This window comes from Telopea speciosissima, unplaced genomic scaffold, assembly GCF_018873765.1.
Source record: "Telopea speciosissima isolate NSW1024214 ecotype Mountain lineage unplaced genomic scaffold, Tspe_v1 Tspe_v1.0017, whole genome shotgun sequence".
NCBI lineage: Eukaryota > Viridiplantae > Streptophyta > Magnoliopsida > Proteales > Proteaceae > Telopea > Telopea speciosissima.
In genome coordinates this window covers 39,725-56,950 of record NW_025317353.1, presented here as the reverse complement: position 1 = coordinate 56,950, position 17,226 = coordinate 39,725, and the positions used below count along the sequence as shown (strand labels likewise).

The 17,226-nt window shown below is 36.9% G+C and overlaps 1 protein-coding gene across 3 annotated transcripts in view; it reads right to left on the bottom strand.

Moving 5' to 3' along the window:
* The window catches only part of LOC122647289, a 99,003-nt gene extending 90,273 nt beyond the window's left edge, over positions 1 to 8,730 (bottom strand). For 2 of the 3 annotated variants that reach the window (XM_043840706.1, XM_043840709.1), the window contains exons 1-3: positions 8,502 to 8,730; positions 8,272 to 8,413; positions 7,156 to 7,223 (exon numbers count right to left, since the gene is read on the bottom strand). The gene's annotated coding sequence lies outside the window, so the exon portion shown is untranslated. Of the gene's footprint in view, positions 1 to 7,155; positions 7,224 to 8,271; positions 8,455 to 8,501 lie in introns of those variants that run through there. The other variant, XM_043840707.1, reaches the window with a different exon arrangement.
* Between the last annotated feature and the right edge of the window lie 8,496 nt (positions 8,731 to 17,226).

Here is a 17,226-nt window from a genome sequence, read left to right as displayed (position 1 = left end):
TAATTTTGGTTCTAATCATTAGAAATCTGGATTTTCAAGTTTTTATTATCACCACTCTGTTTTAGAGTTAATTTTGGGCTGAGAAAGGAGGTGTCAAATCCTACTCAAAACTGTTTCTTTTGGTATGAAATTTTATGGAAGAATTCCTAGGATTGATTTCAGCAATAGAGTTTGGGGCTGGAAAGTTAAGGAGTAGGTCTAGTCCTGTAAGTTCCAACAGTTTCATGTTCTGGAAATTTTACGTAAATTTCTGGTTGTTGTTTTGGGTGATTTATGACTAAAGCAAGAGGTCTGGAAGTTTCATATATTTAGATTAAGATTTGTTAGCAAGATGGAATCTACGGAAAAAATTCTGAAACTGGAGATACTTATTTTTATAAATTGGATCCTACAATAATTTGTAAAAGTCTCCAGAGTCACTGTTATTTGTTTATTAGTTTGGGATTCTCCAATTCTACAATTTCAGCAGAATTTGGGATATTTCCAAACCCTAGATCAAATCAGGCCCCTATAAGGAGCAGTAGTCTCAACAATAAATCTCCACAGCCAATTTACAGGAAATGCACTATTCATCTTAAATACTCATCTAAAACTTGAAACCCCCAACCTGTTAGGTCTGTAGCACTACCACCACTTGCATAGATGATATTTCTTTTTCTCTCTTGGACTCAATCCCTGCCACAGAGTCTCATATCAATTTCTCCATCTTGTTTCTGACCAAAATAGGAGCCATAAATGAGGACATCGTATACACTGGAACGCTAGACACAGCATTTTGAATCAGTATAATTCTTCCCCCTGTAGATACATATCTTCTCTTCCACCCAAGCAATCCTTCCCAACATAAGGTTCCATACCATAGTGGAGTTGAGAATGCCCCAATAAAAATTCCCACCTAGCTAAAAGAAATCTCCCCAGTAACACATCCAAGCCCCCAATCTCCTTCTTGAACTACCAGCTACCACACATTCTCAGCCCCATTATCACACTTCTAATAAGAGTCAGTCTTAGTCAAGAAATGGCTTCAAAACATCTGAGATAGCTCATTGATTTCCCACTTGTTTTACATTCAAACCTTAAGAAATAATATTATCATTTGCATATCGCATATTTGATACTCCTGGAGCTTGACCGTTCAGTATGACCCCTTCTGTCATCCCTTCTACCCACCCTCAGAACAGAAATTTGCTCAACATTTCAGCCACACTAAGAAACAAGTAAGGTGACATTGGTTCCCCGTATCAAACCTCCCCCCACCTAACAATAGAATTCTTTCCAAATAGCAGTACAGCACCATTCATCATAGTAGAGAAAAACACAGTTGACATACAAGCTTCCACCCACTCCCTCCACTTCTCCCCAAAATTAATAGTTTGTAAGGTTTCCAAAGGAAATCCATGATAAGCATGATCATAGACCTTCACAAGGACTTTGTACAAAGAGCCCTTCCTTTACAAAGGCTAAATATGTCTACTCTTCACAAATGCTCCATCTTATGAAGCAATTACCCTCCCAATTGCCTCCTTCAGACTTTTTGCCATAACTTATCTCACCAACTTGAATTTGCTAGGTAATAACCTTATGGGTCTGAAATCTGAATCTAGAATCAAAGAATGAAGATTTGGTTTGATCACACAATAAAGATTCTATCTAGCTCTACAATAAAAGAGTACAAACATTTTCATCAAGTCCACCTTCACCACTTCCCAACACGGAACCCATCAGGTCCATGTGCAATCCATCTCAAACACCGCCATCCACATCAGTGTCCTGCACTCTCATTAAATATAATTTAACATCTTTCACTAAACAAAGGGAAAAACAATAATGATGGTCAAAAGATCTCCAAACTCTGTAGTAATAAAGCTTGCAAGAGTTAAACCAGAGAGAAATGGAAATCAAAATCATTCAAGTGATCACGAGTCAAAGAGAGTAGATGTGCTACTGCCAAAAAGTCACCGCATGTTCTCTTCTGGGACAGTTGGCTTAAGAGGCCTAGAATCTAGATTTTGGACCAGATAGGTCTAGTTTTTGTGCTATTTAATAGTGCTTGATTGTTCTATTGGCGGTTACACCAACACTTAAAAATAGATTGGGTAAGACAGATATTTACTTCAACCTGGGCTGTCTTGTGATTATGACAAGAAGGACAAATTTGTAATCAATCCCAGCAGTGGGGATTGTTTTTGGACTTTCTTTCATTATCTACAGCTGGAAAACCAGCAAGGGATGTGTGATTTGAGCTTTGATAAGAGTTAATGGTATGTGTTAGAGTGTTTGTATCTCGGTTGGAGGTCCATGGGTGTCCATGGACCTCTATAGCATGGGATTTATATTCTTAGTTGTTTAGTTTAGACTAGTTTCTGTTGCTTCCTTTGTCTATTGTAATAAATTCCCAGTTTTCAATTATGTTTAGGTTTTAGGTCAGCAAGGTAAGTTTCCCTACCTATTGTAATTCGATTTTTGGTTAATATATATAAAGTTAGAGGCTGTGCGATAGAACAAATTGACTATCGTCAAGCTCTCTAAGGTGCTGATATTATCACATAGTATCAGAGCACCTTTGATAACTTACATCAACACAAGATTCTGGTTTTGAAGGTTTCTAAAGGTCTCGGTTGAAGGTTGCAGCAACCTATGCTGATTAATAATTTGTTTTAGGCCCTAGTGCTGGTGACATGATGATACACTAGGGTCTCTACTATCAATTTATTGGTCTCCATGGAGTGATCAATCAATCGGTGCAAATCTACTGAAGTTTTTCTACTGGCGGCAGATTCTGGTTCTCTACTTTGATGGCTGTTGAGATTCCTAATTACTTCCAATCGATTAAGCAGATGGTGCTCAAGTTTTGAGGGTTTGTTAAACCACAGTGGAGGAATATTTGATCCATAGTTTTAAGTAGATGGTGCTCAAGTGTCTCTTTCCAAGCTTCAACAGAAGGTTCACAGTTGCAAGAAGATTACTCGTCTTGAGTGTTTCAGCTTGTGATCTTGAAAAGCAGCAGCATACCTCATTCCCATCTCGTTATGCTCCTCATAGTTCTTCCTTGTTTTCTTTAGTTAACTACGATTTGTGGGGTCCTTGTACCAAGAGTCAGTTAGGCTTTGTTTACGTTTGTTACATTTGTTGATGATCACTCTTGTATGACATGGTTATATTTGTTAAAGGATTGTTCAAAATTTCTATGTATTTTTAAACAGTTTTATAATGAAATTAAAACTCAATTTGTCATGTCAATTAAAGTCTTTCATTTAAATAATGCCGTCAAGTATAACCAATGTCAAATATCTGATTTTTGTTCTGCACATAGTATGATACATCAAACTAGTTGCTCTTATACATCACAACAGAATGGTGTTGCTGAAAGGAAAAATAGGCACTTGTTAGAGATTGTCTGTTCTTTGATGTTTCACATGCATGTTCCTAAATATTTGATGAGTGATGCTATCCTTACTGCTTGCTATTTAATAACTTGCATGCCTTCAGTTGTTCTTGGTAATAAATCTCCATTCTCTCGTCTTTCCCGGTGTGCATCTTTTTGGATTGCCTCCACTAGTGTTTGGTTGGGTTTGTTTTGTTCATAACATATGCCCTGGACTTGATAAACTATCCCCATGTTCTACCAAGTGTGTATTCCTTGGCTATGCTCATACTCAAAAAGTTACAAATGCTATGATCCCCCTAACCATCAATATTTTACTAGTTCTAATGTTACCTTCTTTGAGTCTACACCATACTTTTCTAGTGAGAGCCATCAAATGGATGTTGATTTGCTAATGCCTTCACCACTTCCAGTTCTTCTTCCTTTTACTGATTCCACTTATGATAGTGCCCCTGCCAAGCAATTGCAGGTCTACAAGCGTTGTTCCTAGTTCACTTCCACAATCTAGGCTGATCCTTACTTAGGGATCTTCAATCTCCTAATTTGCCCGTTGCTCTTTGTAAAGGTATTTGTTCTTGTACTCAACAATCTCAAATTGCTTATCCTGTATCTCAATTTGTTATTGTATCTCATCTTACACCTTTACTTCGCAACTTTGGATTGCCTTTATCTACTGTGTATGTACTAAGTATCAAGAAGCCTTATTCTACAAGTTCTTATCTCCTTAACAATGAATCTTAATTGGCCTTTGTTTCAGCTCGATATCAAAAATGTGTTTCTTTATGGTGGTCTTGATGAAGAGGTTTATATGGAGCAACCTCTAGGGTATGTTGCTCAGGGGAAATCGCATCCAAGGTAAGCCGTCTTCACAAGGCTATATATGAGCTGAAACAGTCTCCACGTGCTTGGTTCGACAAGTTCAGTAAAGTTATTTGTGAATATGGGTTCACTCAGTGCTTCTCTGATCACTCTGTGTTTGTTCGCCGCCAAGGGGACAAAGTTGTGATCCTTGTTGTGTATGTTGACAATATCATAATTTCAAGTAATGACTTTTCTAGTATTGAAGGGGTTAAGCCATATATCCATCGACATTTTCAGATAAAAGACCTAGGAGTCCTCAGGTACTTTCCGGGTATCGTAGTTTTTCGTGGCGAGAAAGGTATCAGTTTGTCTCAGAAGAGGTACGTTATGGACTTTCTATCTTAAACAGGTATGTCAAACTAATTAAGCCTGTTGACAACCCTATGGATCCAAACCTGAAATTTGGGGTGAGTGATGGAAATGATTTTGAGGATAAACATCAGTACAGGAGACTTTTTAGGAAACTTATTTGTCTGACGGTCACTCATCCAGATTTTTTTTCCGTTGGAATCATCGATCCATATATGGAGTCCTAAACATGCTCACTAGGATAGTACTTGCCGTATTCTATGATATCTCAAAGGTGCTCCTAGAAAAGGTCTCATTTATCGCCGACATGATCACACTGATGTTGTGGGTTATTCTTGAGGGTGTCATCGGTATGGTTTTGGTTTGGTGCAAGAGACAAAAAGGAGAAACCAAAACCGTACCGTACCAAGAACTCGAATGCATTTTCAATACTAAAACCCTATTAAGTCATCAGTTCAATACGATTTTATTCGGTTTCTTATTTAGTTCAGTACAATTTTATACAGTTTCATAAAACATATCTCATATATAATATATGAGATACATATATAATATATAATGGGATACTTAATTTATAATTTCCAATTTTTCATACATGTGTATACTCGGTCCGGTTCGGGAGTAGGTAATTCGGTATAATACGGTTCATACCGAACGAGTTTGCCTTAGATACCAAAACTGTACCATACCGAATAAGATTCATTTTCTTGATACTAAAACCGTACCAATTCTTATTTGATTCGGAATGGTTTTAAATGGGCCAGTTTCAATACTCGGTTTCGGTTTCAAATTGACATCCTTAGTTATTCTGATGTTGATTGGGCTAGAGCTGCCAACAATCATCGATCGACCAATGGATATTGCACCTTTGTTGGTGGTAATCTTGTGCCTTGGAGGAGTAAGAAACAGACTATTGTGGCTAGATCAAGTACAGAGGCTGAGTATAGAGCTATGGCTCATATTGCAGCTGAGTTGATGTGGTTAAAGTCTCTCTTACAAGAGTTGGTTTTGTTGTTCCTAAACCAATAAAGATGTATTGTGATAATCAAGCTGCACTTTATATTGCCACCAATCCAGTTTCTCATGAGAGGAGCAAGCATATTGAGGTCAATTTTCATTTTGTGAGAAATGTTGTCATGCACAAGATTATTTCAACTCCGGCAATCAACATGGTGATGTGTTTACAAAGGCATTGTTTCGACCAGCGTTTCTTGATGGTTGTTCCAAGCTGGGTATGGAGAAATATATACTCCAGCTTGAGGGGGAGTGTTAGAGTGTTTGAATCTCAGTTGGAGGTCCATGGGTGTCCATGGACCTCAATATCGTGGGATATATATTTTTAGTTGTTTAGTGTAGCTTAGTTTATATTGTTTCCTTTGGCTATTGTAAATATTTCCTAGTTTCCTATTATGTTTAGGTCTTAGGTCAGCAAGGTAAGTTTCCCTTTCCTATTGTAATTCTGTTTTTGGTTAATATATATAAAGCTAGAGGCTCTCTCTGTTTTTGGTTAATATATATAAAGTTAGAGGCTCTCTCTCTCTCTCTCTCTCTCTCTCTCTCAGGTGCTGATATTATCACAATATGTTTAAATCATATTTTACTTGCGATTTGTGAGTGAGCTCCACAAAGGGTTGTGCATAGACAGATTGAGTCTTAGTGAGTATATCGCCTGAATCTCAGTTCCTTGTGTTATGTGGATCAAAGGGAGATGATTTCTCTCAACTCTAGGTGAAATCCCAGGTTTCTCACCTTCTTTTTCTCTTTCTTTTTATTTTACTCTTTTATCTAAAGAACCCACCAATACCAGCCAATATGATCAGCCCTCAAGCCCTTTCAGCAAACACCACCCAAACCCTGCTATCAGTCACCAAATCCTAACCTTCTTTCACATCCAGCAATGACAATGTCCCTCCCCCCTCTCCCCTATATTGCTATCCAATGGCCTCATTGCCTTACCTCTTTTTTTTTTTTTTTGGAATTTCAATTGCCCTAACCATATTTTTTAAATCTCAAGTCAAAACTCTATCGAGATCCGCTTTTTTGTTTTTTGTTCAATCAAAGTAAACCTGTCTAATATCAACCTTAGTTGTTTGAGAACAGAATCAAACAGTCTAAACCACAAAATACCCAACTTGATGTAGGTTACAAATCCTACATCATTCAGACAGTGACAAAGCTCCCCCACCGCTACACACACAGACACGCAGGAATGTGTGTGTGTGTGTGAGAGAGAGAGAATGTTCTGTATGTCACTATTTCATGAATTTGTAAATATTCACTACAGATCAGATTATAAGGAATGTCTTCTACAGAAGGATTTGGACATAATGTAAGAGATACAGAATGACACTATCACGGAAGTGAACGTTTCAAAAAATCAGCAATCAAAATTATAGACCAATAATTATTGCGTCTGTGAGGTGAAGACAACATGAGCAGAAACAAAGGGTCCTTTAAATGCATATCTTTGTCGTTTAGAAACAAATCCTCAAACATGCAAACAAAATATGCCAAATCTTTCCATACTTTGCAATAGAATTCAATACCTTCTGCAGGAAAGCTTTCACAGAAGTTCTGAAGATGGAAAATAATCTTCTTACCCACTCACTAATTGAAACCAGATCAGCAAAGAAGACAGCAGACCCTCTCGTTCCAAAAAGAAAGGTAACTGATCCATCAATGAGGGAAGAACAATAAATATGAGAATTTTCCAGATCAGTATCATTAAATGCATCAAAGAAAACTACCAGAGACAGAAATGAACCACAGTAATCAAACAAGAGAGAATAGTCTGAAATAAAGCAAATCAAATTTTTAGGCAAAAGTTTTCCTTCACCAATGGAGTGGGAAAATGCCCTCACCACTGATGACGTGACCATGCGATGGGACTCTTGTCCCATCACAAACTCCCAACCCCTATTGTTTGGAGTCAATAATACCCCTCCCCTTGGGCATCCGATAGCACTGATGCCCATAGCGCTTCCTTTGCCATGGGTCAAGGGAAACTCAATCCAATATTTTATGTCCGTAAGAGACTCTTAATAGATTGTTCAATCATATAAGTAGTAAAAGATGAGACTAGAAAATTAATATTTTGAGAATTAATTTCCTAACAAAACATACTCCTGAAAAAATAAATGGGAGAAGGAAGAACAAAACACATATTTTAGCAAAAAAAAATGTGACAAACAGCATAATTCTCACAATTCAAGGCAGAGAAAGAAAGAGAGAGATAGTTTGATCTTCATTAATGCCTAAATTCCACATCCCCCCTCCCTCCCGGCCCGATGATCCACATTTGCTCATCTTTGATAAATGTCCAGAAGATGAGTAACCACCTCTACTTGTGCCTTCATTACTGTTCCTATTTCTTCTGCAAGTGGATTAGTTCCATCTTTACAAATTTAAATACCAACAAAATGCACAGAATCTAAGTGCTCCTGTCTTTAACTCTTTAAAATGCCAATCATTTCCATACTATATCCAGAGTTGACGACCGGTAAAGCTTCCGGAATAGAAATTTACTTGTTAATAAGATTCTTTATTCAACCAACTGTTTTGAGCCATTTGAAACCAATCAAACTAATACTTGCAAAACTTCTAAACTGTTCTATATCAACCAGAAACCCGGGGAAAGGGAGGAGGCAGCTCCCAGGCCAATCAAAAAACTCGGAGGACGACAAAATAAGATTTATTAAATGATATAAGAGTCTTACCTGCAAGTATCACATGAACTGAACCAGATGCTTCCCCGAAAATACAAAGCTGATGCCCGAACATGTAATCGAAAAAACTTTTACATACGTCTAAATGGAACACGATTTTTTTTACAAGAAATATTCTATCAACTTCGGCAACCTGAAATCGGATCACAAAAATAATTCAAAGAAAATAGGTTGAAACACATAAGAACGATTAGGAAACCTAAATAAGAGGGGCCACAAACATGAAAACGAATCACAGGTTCGATCTCCGGAAGAGAAAAAACGAAGAAAAACCTGAGACTTCGAGTGTTCAGCTGGAATTTAGCGATCCTTTTGTGGAGGGGAGCCGCCTCTGGAGAATTATCGCTCTGTATCTGTGAACACTGCAAAATCTTGCAAAATCTTGCAAAATCTCTCTCTATCACTCCATTTGCTTTCTGCGATTACCGCCTTTTTATACCCATCGGGCTGTCTTTGAAATAAAATGGCGAAAAGATTTCGGGTTTGTGTTATAAATCGTTGCTCTCAAAAACTACCCAGACGAATAGATAATTGAGATTAATAGCGTGAAATTACAGTTTAGCACTTACATGTTTTTTAACAGAGAAAAATATAGGAAAACGATCTGTGAGCCGCCAGAGAAGGAGGGTATTTTCGCACATTTCCTCTCTATTTCTCTCCTCCGCACATGAATGACCTGGCTGCCTTTTACTTATGAAACCATTATGCACTACCTCATTAGTACGCTCCTCTACGCCATTTGTTTAGCTCTTTTCTTGACAATATACCCATATTATATTTTTAACTCTTACAATTTCTGAACTGGTTGGACCAATCAAAACTGATCCATTTAGTTCGAATCATTATCAGGACTGAACCTGATAAAAAACCAAAAACATCAATAAAAGTTTTTATAAGTATTTTTTATGAGAGAGGGTTCTTAGAGCAAGTGGTATAGAGGAGTACACCAATGAAGTATGACAAAATAGTATCACACTTTGGAGGGCAATGAGGTCATTTCATGTGAGAAACAGAAAAATAGACACAGAGCGTACCCTATCCCACCAGCTCAAAAAATCTTTTCCTCGAAACTAGACCGAATCAATATGATTTTGAACCAATAAGAACTTGTTAGCTCAACCTAACAAAATTGAACCAAACCAAAATCGAAAACTAATCTTTGCCTCATCAAGTCGGCTTTTGTTTGGCCAAGTTAAGACCAAAGATTGATCAGAACTAGACCGAATCGCGCGCCCGATTGACACCCCTTCCTTCCCCCTCTCACTCTCTGAGGAGTGGGGGGCCGTGGGTGCTAATGAAACCTTCCGCTATCAGCTCAAAGAATACCTTTTATATATTTGTTTTACTCTTTTTTTTTTTTCTAAGAACTCCCATATCCCTTGACTCTCACACTCAATTTTTGATGAAATAAGAGAATCAATCCCATGACTTTCTGATATGCTAACTATTGGCATGGTGATTCTATGCTAGATAGATATGTGAATCTTGAACCTTCATCGTGAGAATCTTAATAAAAAAGAAGGGTTGGTGTTCTCTGTGGGGGGAGGGTGGCCCCTGTACGTGCGGGGCCAATGAAAGTGCACACATTGGCAACTTGAAGGGTAGGATTTCCACTTTTCATGGGGTAGGGCGGTTATTTTGCTCCTTGCCCATCTCTGGGCATGACGAGTACACTCCCCCATTGAGAACTTTCTTCTTAAAAGAAATGGTTAAAACAACTGTATAGATCCTTGCTAAGCTAGAGTGCAGTGATGATCAATATGAGGATACAAGGAGAATTGATGTGATTTATATGAACCGTTGGATAGAATGATCACATGTCAAATTTCTAAGATCCACTCAACGCAATGGCCCACCAGTTTTTTTTTTTTTTTTTGGGGGGGGGGGGGTATTGAGAGAATGACTCAACAAGTTTGGTGTTTTGCCAGTTCCCTAGTGAGATCTCATGTGCAAAATCCTTTGATTCAATGAAAGAGAGTGGTAATAAGCAAAAATAGAAATGGAAACAGCCGCTTCCACCAACCTTGGACTTTTTCTGGTTTAATTTCCAGCATCTCATTGTTTTATTTTTATAATTAAATTTTGGGTAAAGTACACATATCTCCTAATCGGCTCAATATTCCACGTATCACCCCTGTTTTACACCCCAAATGCCAGATAGGTCCAATCCATTAAATACTACCATTAGATGCCAATATATTAACCATTTTGTCCTTTGCTCCATTTTCTTAAATATGAAAAGACTTAATTATCCTCACTTATTTATTGGACTAAATTAATTGAAAATGACCATTTTACCCTTTATTTTATTTTTATAAATGAAAAAACCTAATTGCCCTCAATTATTTATTATCCTAACCTAATTAAAAAAGACTATTTTACCCCTAAATATTTGTTCCTAAAAACCAACCCAACCTAACCGTTGCGGAGAAAGAATTCAAGAAACGAAAAACTTGACCATTTTACCCTTTATTCTATATTTATAAATTTGAAAAGACCTAATTGCTCTGACCTATTTGTTCATAATATGAAAATACCTTTTTGCCCTAACCTAATTTGATAAGACCCTTTTACCCCCACTATTCGTTCTTAAGAACTTAATAAAATCTAATTATCAAAATGCCCTTTTTAGGGCATAATTACCGAAATACCCGCATCTTCCCCAAAACTGTTTTTTTATTCTTAAAATATCGACTTTAGGATTTGCAGGTCACGGCGGACCGCAAATGGGAGAAACTTAACCCCTTGGCCGATTGTCAAGCATCCGCAGGCTAGCAGCCCTCTCCTGGCCGCGGGTTGCGATGGGTTTATGTGTAGTAGGGGGATTCAGGCCTCGGATTAGGATTGAATGATGGATGAACTCCATATCCATGTTGAACTGCCATCGTCGAGGGTTCTCTCCCTACACTACTGAAAAAACTAATTTGATGAGTGGGAAAGAAAAAACACGAAAACATTATAGAATCGAGAAAACTCAGAAAATAGTGATTTTTATGTGTAGCAGGGGGATTCAGACCTCGGATGGAGCCCAAGTTTTGGTTGAGTGTTAGACTTAGGGTTTCCTGTGAATCCCCAAAACAGTGGTAGGATCTGATTAGCAAATCCGCCTGAACTAAAAAACACTATTGCAAAAACTGGGACACACAACAGGGGAGCCGCAAGTCTTAAATCAGCGAATAATAAAGCTTCTAAGAACAGGGTTTGAAACTTTGAATTTCAATAACAGGAATAGGATCAGAGACATTAAACCAACTCAAATCAGAGATTAAACAATCGATTGATAGGGGTAACAGTACCTTTTTTTTTTGCCCAAAAAACAGAATATGAATGAATAAGAGTTAATGGTTACTTGTTAATTATTAATTAGCAGATTTGGAACAACAGTTAACCACACTCTTAAAAGACATCAATAATTCATCAAATCATTAGAAGTATCTCTATCAGGGATGAGATTTCAGATAGAGAGAGTCTCCGTTTAGGGAAGGAAGGAAGTCGTTCTTTTCTCTTTCCTCCCTCTCGAGTTAAAAGCTCAAATTCATTGGAATTATCAAGCAAATAACCCAACAACAGGCCTCGCAATCGTTTCGGAGTGGGATGAATGCAAAAACTCTTGAAGATTCCATTGAAACATATGAAAGAAAACCAAAAAGGAAATGATTTTGAGATAGAGAGAGAAAACCAAAAATAGAAAGAATTTTGAGATGGAGAGAGGTTAGGGCAAAAAAGATTTTGAGACGCAGAAATCAGAAGACCGCTCTCCAGAGATTCAAGAGAAAAACCATTTTGGGGAAGATGAGGGTAGTCTGGTAAAATAGTTTTTTCTAATTAGGTTAGGGTAATACATAAGTGAGGGCAATTAGGTCTTTTAATTTATAAACATAAAACAAAGGGAAAAATGGTCATTTTCAATTAGTTTAGTCCAACAAATAAGTGAGGATAATTAAATCTTTTCAGATTTAAGAAAATAAAGCAAAGGGTAAAATGGTCAAAATATTGACATCTAACGGTGGTATTTAACGGATTGGACCTATCTGGCATTTGGGGTGTAAAACAGGAGTGGTACATAGAATATTGAAGGGTGGTACGTGGAATATTGAGCCGCTTAGGGGGTACAAGGAATATTGGATGCATTATAAGGGGTACGTGTACTTTACCCTTAAATTTTCAATCATGTTTAATTGCTTTTATGAAAATCATATTTTACTGGTTTATCTTCCCACACAGGTGTAGTTAATTTGAGCTGCCTTTTACTCCGAAAATTTTTGGTTTTTAAATCCAATTTTACTTATTTTAATTATTCATTTTCAGATAAACCCCAAAACATGTATTTTGGCTGTCCTCTCCAGGCCGGAAGAACATAGACTCCTGTCCACGGTTTATAGGAATTTGTATGAGATTCGTCATCTCGATCGTTTCGTGTACTTGATCAATACAGATTGGCCGATACAGTATGTATCCTCCCCTAGTGGTTTAGAGAATCTTTTCCCTTAACAGTTTTCACATGTAACTTTACTGCATCAAAGGTCCAATTTAGAGGTTTGGCTAACAAGATCTAGATTGATCAAATAACTAAGATATATATAGATGAAATTTTCATGTAGGCTAACTACATGTCTCTTAGCCTTGGGCTTCTATATTAAAGCATATAACTTCTGGCTTAGAATTATTTTTTTAGTTGAATCTGGCTTTGAATCTTTCATGCCTCACTTGTGAGGTTGAATCAGACTAAAAAAAAATTTAAAATATTGGACTATCAACATGACCCCACATGTGGAAGGAGGCATTGTTAATCATTATAGAAGAATAAAAGAGACAACACTGGGATCAACCTTTGATTTAAAAATAGGTTTAAATCCAAAGTGGAGATAACTAGGGTTTGGAAGAAGAGTTGCAGGGTTGAGTGTTAGAGAGGGCAAGTTGGTCATTCTATCCTATTAAGGGTAAAATGGTCAAAAAAATCCAAACGTTTGAACATAACATCCTAGACTAACGGATTAGACCAAAATGCTACATTGTTTTGAAAGTAGGAGAGAGTTTCCATTTAGAAAAATTGTAAGGGGCATTTAGACAAATGGGCATTTTCAGATATCACTTGTTAAAAATCCAAACAAAAAAAATAAAAAATAAGGATAGTTTAATATATCCTACTACTACAAAAATGAAAGAGGTGGAAAAAAGCAAGAAGAGAAGTGATGAGAAGGGGGGGTATCCTACCAAAATAAAAAACAATATAATAGAAACCAACCAACATACTTTGTTAATGTATTGTTTTATTATTAAAAGTAAATCAGTATACTTATTCAACTCTCATATAACATACATTATCTATAATAATGCTTTGAGAGCACGGTTCATCCATGCCCGTGGTAGGACCTTTCCTACATACCCACTTTAAATGTCAACATCTACCATTGATAGATTAAACAGGTCTCAATTTTTTGTGGATCTATCAATCCTTGCTCACATGTCAAGTTTCAATACCTTTGGAGTTTGTCATACGTGTATAGACATGTATAGGGATGCATGCTATGCGGGAGGATATTTGATTGAATTAGGATCTAAAATTTGAGATCAATAATCTAGACCATGACCTCTCCATCCAATGGTTGGAATAGCCACATCAGTTGTCCATATAGCAAAAGAACAGTAGGTGAATAAGAACCATTTTCCCTAGTATTTTATCTAAATAATTTCCAAATAACTAGTGCTTTTTTCTTTTGTTGGTAAAAGGCAAATAACTGATGCTACATTTTAATAAAATGTTTTAAAATAATTATGAAAAATTGCAAATAGCCAACGCTTTCTAAATAAACCTGATATACTATCCAAAGAAATGGTTTACAACTACCTCCCTTTTTTTAATTTATAGGGAAAATTATGTCTATCACCCTTGAGGTTTCAAATAATTATGTCTATTACTCCTGGGATTTCATTTATTTCATAAATTTCCCCTCTATTTTGAAAGACTTTTACAAACGTATCCTTACCATGAGATGAGACCAGTTAAATGATGATGTCATCCCCCAAATATTAATTAAATACCCATAATACCCTTAAATGAAGGTGCTTTAACATATGTACTCCCATTTGTTTGAAGCCCTAACCTGTTAGATTAATTTCTCTCTCCTGTCTCACTCCTTACTCTCGCTGCCGGAGTCCCATGCTATTGCCGTTGTACCTCTTTTATAATCCACCCAATTCACAGACCCAAACTCAATGTCACTGTTGGAGTTCAACTTGGAAATTTCCATTCGGCAGATTACACACCCAACTGCATGCAGTGAAGAAGAAGAAAAGAAAGTTGCAGAGAAAACCCAGTTTATTAATGGCTTTAAACTATGAAAATGAAATGAAATTAATCTTAAAGATGAAGTTTGAAAAGAACTTAAACTGGAATTAAATCAATGTTTCATAAATGACTCAACAACAATAATACCCATCTACCAACTTTCCTATTTCGTCAAGGAAATGTCAAAAAGACTCTGTTCATGGTCTGCACACTGATTGAGCTTCTTTTTCCGTCCAATTGGTTAATTTGAATTAACCATATCAGGCCTTTTCTTTCCCGAGGGAATGGTGAAATCCTAACAGACGCGTTTTTTAACGATCAAAGCACCTTTGCTTTGTCCCCTTTATCGCCATTTTCTTGTGCGCTCCAAAGCTTATTAGAAACTCAAAGCCATGGAAAGAATTTCTAACCTCGTGGTTACTGCTAGTAGCGTCGCGTCTAACGGGTCTACTAATTTGTCTTCCAAATCTTGCAATAGAACTAGCTCTCAGTATATCTTCTTCTTTGGTTCTTCTTATCGGAATTGTTCCTTCTGGACATAACTTGCCTGAATTTGACAAAACCTGAAAACCTTCCGGCACTGAATCCATCGGATTGTCGCCATTGGGTCTCTCCAGTGGATCCTGTAAGAAGAACAAGAGAACGTTTAGATTTTGAGATCAAAAGGGAAGAGAAAGTTCAAATTGTTGTTACGAGCAGAATTCAAATACCAGTGGATTTTGCCCTCTCACTTCAGGATGATCGAAAGCTGGCTGTATATGTGATAGAACGCAATCTATAAGGTCACCATCTGGACTTTGTAACAACAAACAAGAATCTGATTCGTTAAACTTACAGCTCTCCTGAGGGACTTTCTCCGGCTTGATGGTGGCTTACCGTAGATGGGGTGGACGGGTTCTCTGCCGTTAGGGTTCAAGAGTAGAAAAAGGGCAAAAGTGTCATTTTCTCCAAAATTAACAGAGTTAGTACTCAGGGATATGAATGTAATTTTGAAATTCTAAGGATGATAGACATAATTGTTTAAAACCTTAGGGGTGGTAGACATAATTTTCCCTTATTTATATTATTTTGTTGAGAATGTTGACTCAACTATTATGAACCAAAAAAAAAAGAAAGAAAGAAAAAATAGTAAAGAGTTCAAATTACCTTTAATTGTCTCATTAATTAATGCATAGTAAGGTTTTATAGGAAAAAAATAGTGTATTTCATAGAATGAAAAGTCTATTTGTTATATATTTAAGAAGCACTAACTTACTAGGGCCGGCAATACATTTGAATTAGATACATGGGTGATAGTATTTGGGACTAGTTTAATGGAAATTATACTCTTTTATTTTTTCAGGAAAGATGTTCGGGCAGAGGTAAGGCGGACATTGTGCGCGGCGTTCTGTCTGGGCCACACAGGCCGCTACGGACAGTGTGTCGTAGAAAATCTGTATTACTAGATGTGTCGTTCTCACACGAATTCTCTAAATTGTCTTGGATAGGCCTCACCTAGTCTTGGAAAAGTAGGATAATCTTTCTAAAATAAAAAGGAACTTTATAAAGAACCCGATGTACAAAGAAAGGATCTGTTTTGACAAGAAAAGGATATATCCGTTTATCTCTGACTCAGATTTATGAGATGATAAAAATATAATTATACAAAGAATTGGTACACGTAGGAATGGATGTAGAATATCAAAAAGAGTTTCAACAATAGCATTGTGACTATTAGAGATCCAGGATTTGAATTGATGTCCTTTCATTGATTCTTCCTATAGATTTCATTTCAATTGGAATTTAGTTATATTCATCATGTACTATGATCCCTATTAAGCATCCATGGCCTAAATGGTTAAAACGCTCAAATCATAAATGGTAAATTCGTAGGTTCAATTGCTAATATATGCACGCCAACAGGAACGTTCAATAAGTCAAATGGAATTGGCTCTGTATCAATGAAATGAAATCTTACAGGAATGAAGTTCTGTGAGCACTTAGCAGCATCAATTGGATGCAACAAAATGTTGGAAATGCTCAAATCATAAACGGTAAATTCAGTAGTTCAATTCCTGCTGGATGCACACCAACAAGAACGTTCAATAAGTCTATTGAAATTAGCTCTGTTCAATGGAATGGAATCTTACCCGAATGAAGTTCTGTGAGGACTTAGCAACATCAATTGGATGCAACAAAATGTTGGCAACCCTTGAAGATTCTCATATCTTCTAGGGTCTATCATGAACTCACTCCAAGGGACGAAACTCGGTCCATGCACACAAATCAATAAACTGTCAGTTTTCTTCATTCTATCAACTATTGGTATTTGCCAAAAATTCTGGCTGCATTCATTGCTGATTTCTATCCTGTTACTCATCAAATTCTATAATCGCTGTTTCAATTGCACTAAATTCTACATGTATGGCTTTTTCCAAACGTTGGTACACAGAATTTACATCTGTGAAGGACTGGCAGGTATACCGCTTAAAAACGCTGAAATCAATAGGGAGACTCCGCACAAATATGAGTGAATTTCTGTCTTAGAGTTACCCATAACTGGTGCCACCACATGCAGGAAGCTTTACAAGGGGCATGAATAAAAATACAAAATTTTAGAACAAGCAGCAAAAATCATCATAACCCAGTGGAAATAAAAACAGATTTACCATGGATAC